The sequence below is a fragment of the Macrobrachium rosenbergii genome, chromosome 8 (assembly GCF_040412425.1).
Source record: "Macrobrachium rosenbergii isolate ZJJX-2024 chromosome 8, ASM4041242v1, whole genome shotgun sequence".
Lineage (NCBI taxonomy): Eukaryota > Metazoa > Arthropoda > Malacostraca > Decapoda > Palaemonidae > Macrobrachium > Macrobrachium rosenbergii.
In genome coordinates this window covers 80535263-80541262 of record NC_089748.1, presented here as the reverse complement: position 1 = coordinate 80541262, position 6000 = coordinate 80535263, and positions in this window count along the sequence as shown.

The window sequence follows — 6000 nt, the reverse complement described above, 5'->3', positions numbered from 1 at the left end:
CCACTGTGTCTTATCCATAACTTTAAAATTAGATCATTAAACAGTCCCCTTTTGTGGCTACAAAAACAAAGCTTTTAGTGGTCTTCAGGTAACAAGTGGGTTTGTCCTATTCTTTCCTCTTAGCCTTTATTTCAAAATTATTCTCTTTTTTTTTCTCACATTATTGGTGAGCAACTGCTTCTGGTATGTATTGTTAAGAACTCTTCAACAAGAGCCACAAATTATTTTTTCTTTTTTAAAACCAGGTCCTCTGTTCAATAAATCAATTGCCAGTCCAGACAAAGACTTACCACACACTAGACTTTAGGTAAAACGCACTCAAAGAGGGTGACAAAAAAGATCAAATGCCTAAATTTAACACTTGTTTATTTACAAAACAAACTTATAATTAAAGTGTCCCCGAAAACCTGCTTGAGGAACTAGAGAAAAAAACATACAAGCACATACAATACCTTCACACATACCTCAATCTCCTACCTAACTTTTATACCGAAGAGTAAGAGAGAAATGTCATAGTAGTAGAACGAAATCAACACTCACTCACATGCACACGATAGGCGGGGAGACAGTGAAGAAACTTAACACTAATAACTTACTTTTTCCTTAACACTAATATTTACAAAACAAATGAGATACACGTTAATTCATACAATTAACAAACGTTCAACAAATATGGTGAAAATACACTGAAACTGCTTCAGTCAGGGAAACTGTTTATAAAAGCTCCTACGGGGGCTTCCGCTTGATGCTTTGAAGCAATACTCCGACGGGGTAGTCCACTCACAGAGAAGAACAAATATAGGCAAAAGGGGATGCTCACCTTTCTCCGGCCTCAGAAGGCCTCCTGACGATTCCCGGAGGATACAGCAGTGCACTCGTCAACGCAAAGGATGGACCTCGCTCACAGGTGGGCAAAAGCAAAACCCACAGACAAGCCCGCACAAGAGGGCACAAGGCACACCCTCTCCACCAACAGCAGCCTCACGTTGAAAAAAAGCGAGCGTCTAAAAGTCCTGGCCTTGGCCAGAAAGCAGTGTTGCAGCCACCAAATGACGAAGAGTGCAGTGGAAATATAGGATGCTGAACCTCCCTTCGGGGAACCTAAACTATCAATCCTCGCCTGATGGAAAACTCCCCCACATCAAGTAAGGGCGACGAGAAAAGCAGCGAAAAACCATCGGGCGAAAGAGGCAATTACTGAAGACGATACTCCGCTCGTTGAAATATGAAAAAAAGAAACAAGCGGATAAATACAACTATATAACAATAAATACAAAATACTTGAGAGGAGCGAAAAGAACCAACAAGCAGTTTCTCGTGACTTATGTAAAGATGAAAATTTAATTTACGTTAAAAGAGAAACCAGAGAAAAAATTTAATTGGTAGTTACAGTATAAATAAATAAAAAATATATGAAGGCTTCCATATGCAGATAGTAATGATCGCCATCTTGAACTTCCGGCATCATTACCTTCACGCTTTAAAAAGCAGGTCTGTCTCCTCCACTGGAGTCAAGCCCACCAGTGTTACTTCTCTTCCATTTAATTTTCCTCGCTCCATTGGTTAGATGGGGTCATCATACGTTCCGTCCCATTGGCTTCTGTGTTTATGTCTGTATGTTATTTGCTAAAGGCCGCCACAAACGTGCAGTGTGCCTGTGAAGGCATACCTTCACCACTAACGGTACAGTGTTTTTTCCGCAGTTCTCTGCAGCAGCCATGGCGCCATCAGACGATGCTCTGTCAATGGTTGGCTTGCTAATGACAACAAAAAGTAATGAACTTCTGAAAATAAAAAAAGATGTCCAGTGAAGGCATGGCTGTTATTCATTGTTAACATATGATGTTAACAATGAATGAACATACATAATAATCTACTACTGCTTTATTTTATTTTATTACTAAGTTGAATAGTGATTTGTTCTCATTTTAAAAGTGGATTACGTACATGATGCATAATCATGAATACGCGCAAATAGGCCCATTCTTGTTTTACATCACTTCGCTATATTACTTGCATATATGGTTTATTACCAAGGATAAACACGCTGCCCTTGTTAACAGCAGAATCATTCTCCTTTGGTTTTTCTACTAATTTAGAACATGCAGCCTTTTCTTTTAATTTCTTATGGTAGTCTTTGCATTTTACCTGCTCAAGAAAATGCTCGTTCTCATAGGTTTCAATAACATCTGCAAGACATTCAGGAATGAGGCTACCACTTGCAACCTTCATTTAACACAATTATTCTTCCGGTGGATAAATTGCAAAATTATAAATATGTATTAATTTGACAGTGCTATGCATTATAAAAAAAAAGTAACCCCAGTATATCATTAATTTATGTCTAAGACCATTTAGATTCAATAAAGCGCAGCGCTTTCTGTTCCTGACTGGTGAAAAACTGAGCAAAAAAAGTTGCCTCCTCAGTCCAACGTTCAGGTGCTCCTGAGCAGTCGTTTCGACACAGGCACATCGACTGAGAAGAACTATTTGCTCAGGTCACCTGCGTAGGCAGAAAAAAACTGTACAAGTTATCCAAACTGACGTTCAGGTGTACCTGCACAGGTCGACTGTGTATGCACACCTGTGCAGGTATAACTGAACGTTAGTAGCGGCCTTAAAAGCAGCTCGGAAACAATGACCGTCTTCAAAATGAGGCAACTCAATAGTCGTGCTCTGCTAAAGGAGGGGGTTACATTATATCTGTGGATTTTAAAAAGGCATTTGATATAGTACCAAGATACGAAATTGTAAGGGAATAAAAAGAGCACTGAAAGCCAAAGGACTCACTGAGCAAGTGATGGTACTGTATTTTAACACTAGATCTAGAGTTGAGGGAGTGGCAGTTTTACCAGAAGAATCTGAGAAAAATTCAAGTCCTTTACAGATCATCATATTCAGTGGATGCTGCTACTTGGAAGTGAGTAAAAAATGGAAGAGTTGGACGATGAAGAGAGGAGTTAGAATTAATTAATATAAGCAAAATCAAGCTTGTGGCAACTGGAAAGAAAGCTGAAGAACAAATCTAGTCACTAGTCAGAGATTGGTCTAGTGGATGCAGTGAGGGAGACTTCGGAATGACTCCAACACTACTGTGAAATGTGAATATCTAAATGGAGTAAGGCAGCCCTGTCAGGGCCTGGGGACGCATGCGGCCCTCAAAGGCTTTCATTGGGGCCCTTTCTCCTAAAAATTAAATAAGCTATAGTGCCCTCAGCAGGAAAGATTTTATTGTACTAATAACAAGTAAAAACGCAAGATTTGAAAATAACTCTTATGTTAATGATCCCAGTTAACCAATAATAAGTAATTATTTAGTACATTATAATAATAAGGTACGGTAGCCTTCATTTGCTCATCTATAGTAAGGAAAATACTTTTGTTTTTCTTATGTTTGTGATCCTAATTTAAATAAAATCAGTAACAAACTAATCATCTATCTTTGAGATGTGAATAACATGAAATAGTAAGGTTAGTGGCCCTCCATACCAACATCAGAGTCGTGACTCGTGGCCCTTGGGAAAATAGGTTGCACACCCTGAGTAAGGGATTTTCTGGTCTGAGATGTGAAAACAGAGAAGCAGAAGATAATGTGGTGAAAGCAAATGTCTTGGAGAAAGCAGAAATTTTCAGTTATCTTGCAGCATAAAGAATTAGGGAGTTGGTACTTAGAGGACATACGTATTGTAAATTTCTATTACAACGTGTCATTCCTCTGAAAACGTCTTGTATATAAAGCGTTAAAATGAATTCCGTAGGGTACCATACTGGAAGATGAGAGAGATGAACGTTGTATAGTATGATCATTTAAGTTTTACTGAACGTTGTCTTTTTGCATGAATGTCTTTTTTGCAGTAATTATTCTCGGACAAATTGCATACCACCTACATACAGTATAGTGTATATACCTGGCTAATGAGGTAATTGGTTTGTTGTAGCCGTATACCATATGTACTGTCCTGCACACAGAAAATGGGATACATAGGAAATGCAAATACGAGGGCATTCTATGTAATAAACATGAAGTATGGACTGCAGAATCACACTTACATGTGCACCACCGTTCAGCATCACTGGTAAGTTTCTTGTTAGACTTATACATATATAGTATTCCTTCAGCATGTAATACGTACGATACAACAGCTATGGAAGGGTAGGCTGCTGAGACTTACTGAATGACACATTTTCCTTGCTAGTGTCATATATTTTTGTTTTTTTTGTGTTCAGTATGACCGTTGTAAAGAGACAACCAGAAAAAATTTAAAAACTATTTTACTTCAAAAGATTATTGCATTTTGGTCTTAAAAATACAATTTTCCTATGTTTTAATGTGTGCTTTGAACGTTTATAACATTCACATTTTGATATCAAATGCCTACTTTTAGATAGTGGACCCCACCCTTGTATATTGCAACTCGGGGGCCGCAGTGGGAAAGCGGAGTTTTTGGGTGAGGAAAAGCACAAAATGAGTGAAATACAATGACCTTAACCCCATTAATAGTTCTCATCCAGATTAAGGTAACTTTATGGAATGTTTTCAAATTAATATTATGCACTAGGGTAAGGACCTGGTACCCCAGACTAGGTCATTTGTCAACAAAACGAATGCCAGAAGTAGGAATATTATATTTTAAAGGCCAATATGCGATAATGGTTTAAAGGGGGGGGTTGGGGTTAATGCCATCAGTGCACCCCATGTGGTGCACGGTAGCCATTCTAACCTAAAGGATGTTTGGAGCGTCCCTCTGGCACCTTACTGCACAAACTGTTAAACCTTATGCTTTATTTCCATTCCCACTTCCTGTCTTCAATCGTGTATCCAACCTCGTAACTATTATTCTAAGTGCAAATGTGAGCTCTTCTCCTGGTTCTTGCCTTTATACTATATTATATATATATATTTATATATATATATATATATATATATATATATATATATATATATATATATATATATATATATATATATATATATATATATATACATATATATTATATATATATAGATAGATAGATATCAGGGGCCATCTAGAAAAGACATACGCACATCGAATCAAGTTTGTTCTTGCTAACGGCGTTTTGCAATGTCGCATCGCATTATCAGGTGATATTCCAAGAAGCCGTTGGCAAAAACTGTGATGTCATGTCCGATGCCATTTTCTGAATGCCCCATTTTACTACCATGAATGCCCAATTATATGAGTTTATATATACATGAATATATATATATATATATATAATATATATATATATATATATTATATATACATATATATATATATATATATATATATATATATATATATATATATATATATATATAATATATATATATAATATATATATACAAATATACATATATATATATATATATATATATATATATATATATATATATATATATATATAACTGGGTCATATAACTGGGAAAACTCTGAAGGACTCAGAAAAACTTTCCTACATCTCCTATGAAATGTTTTGTTGTGCTTTAAATAAACATGATAATATATATATATATATATATATATATATATATATATATATATATATATATATATATATATATATATATATATATATTACCCCCTATAAGGAACATTCTTGCCTCCTTTTTTAAGCCACTTGAAGATTCTACTGGTACCCCTGATCACCTGAAAAATAAAATAAAAAAATCCTCTCTCTCTCTCTGTCTCTCTAGATCACATCTAATAACTAACTAGGCCACTGAATCAAATGCTGAGATACAAAAATAAATTTTTATTCAAAAAATCTAACCAAAGCATTAACTGGTCTAAGATGTGTGAGTCAATAATCTGACTTCCAAACAAACAAACTAAAAAAGATCAGAGAAAACGGGATCTCAAAAACATGGCAGGAACTAAACCAAATGGTAAGACCAAAATCATATTACTACCAAAATATTTATCAATTATTACATAGTTAGCCAAAAACAGTCTTAGTCGTTTCAACGACATGATCATCACTAATTAAGTCACAAAT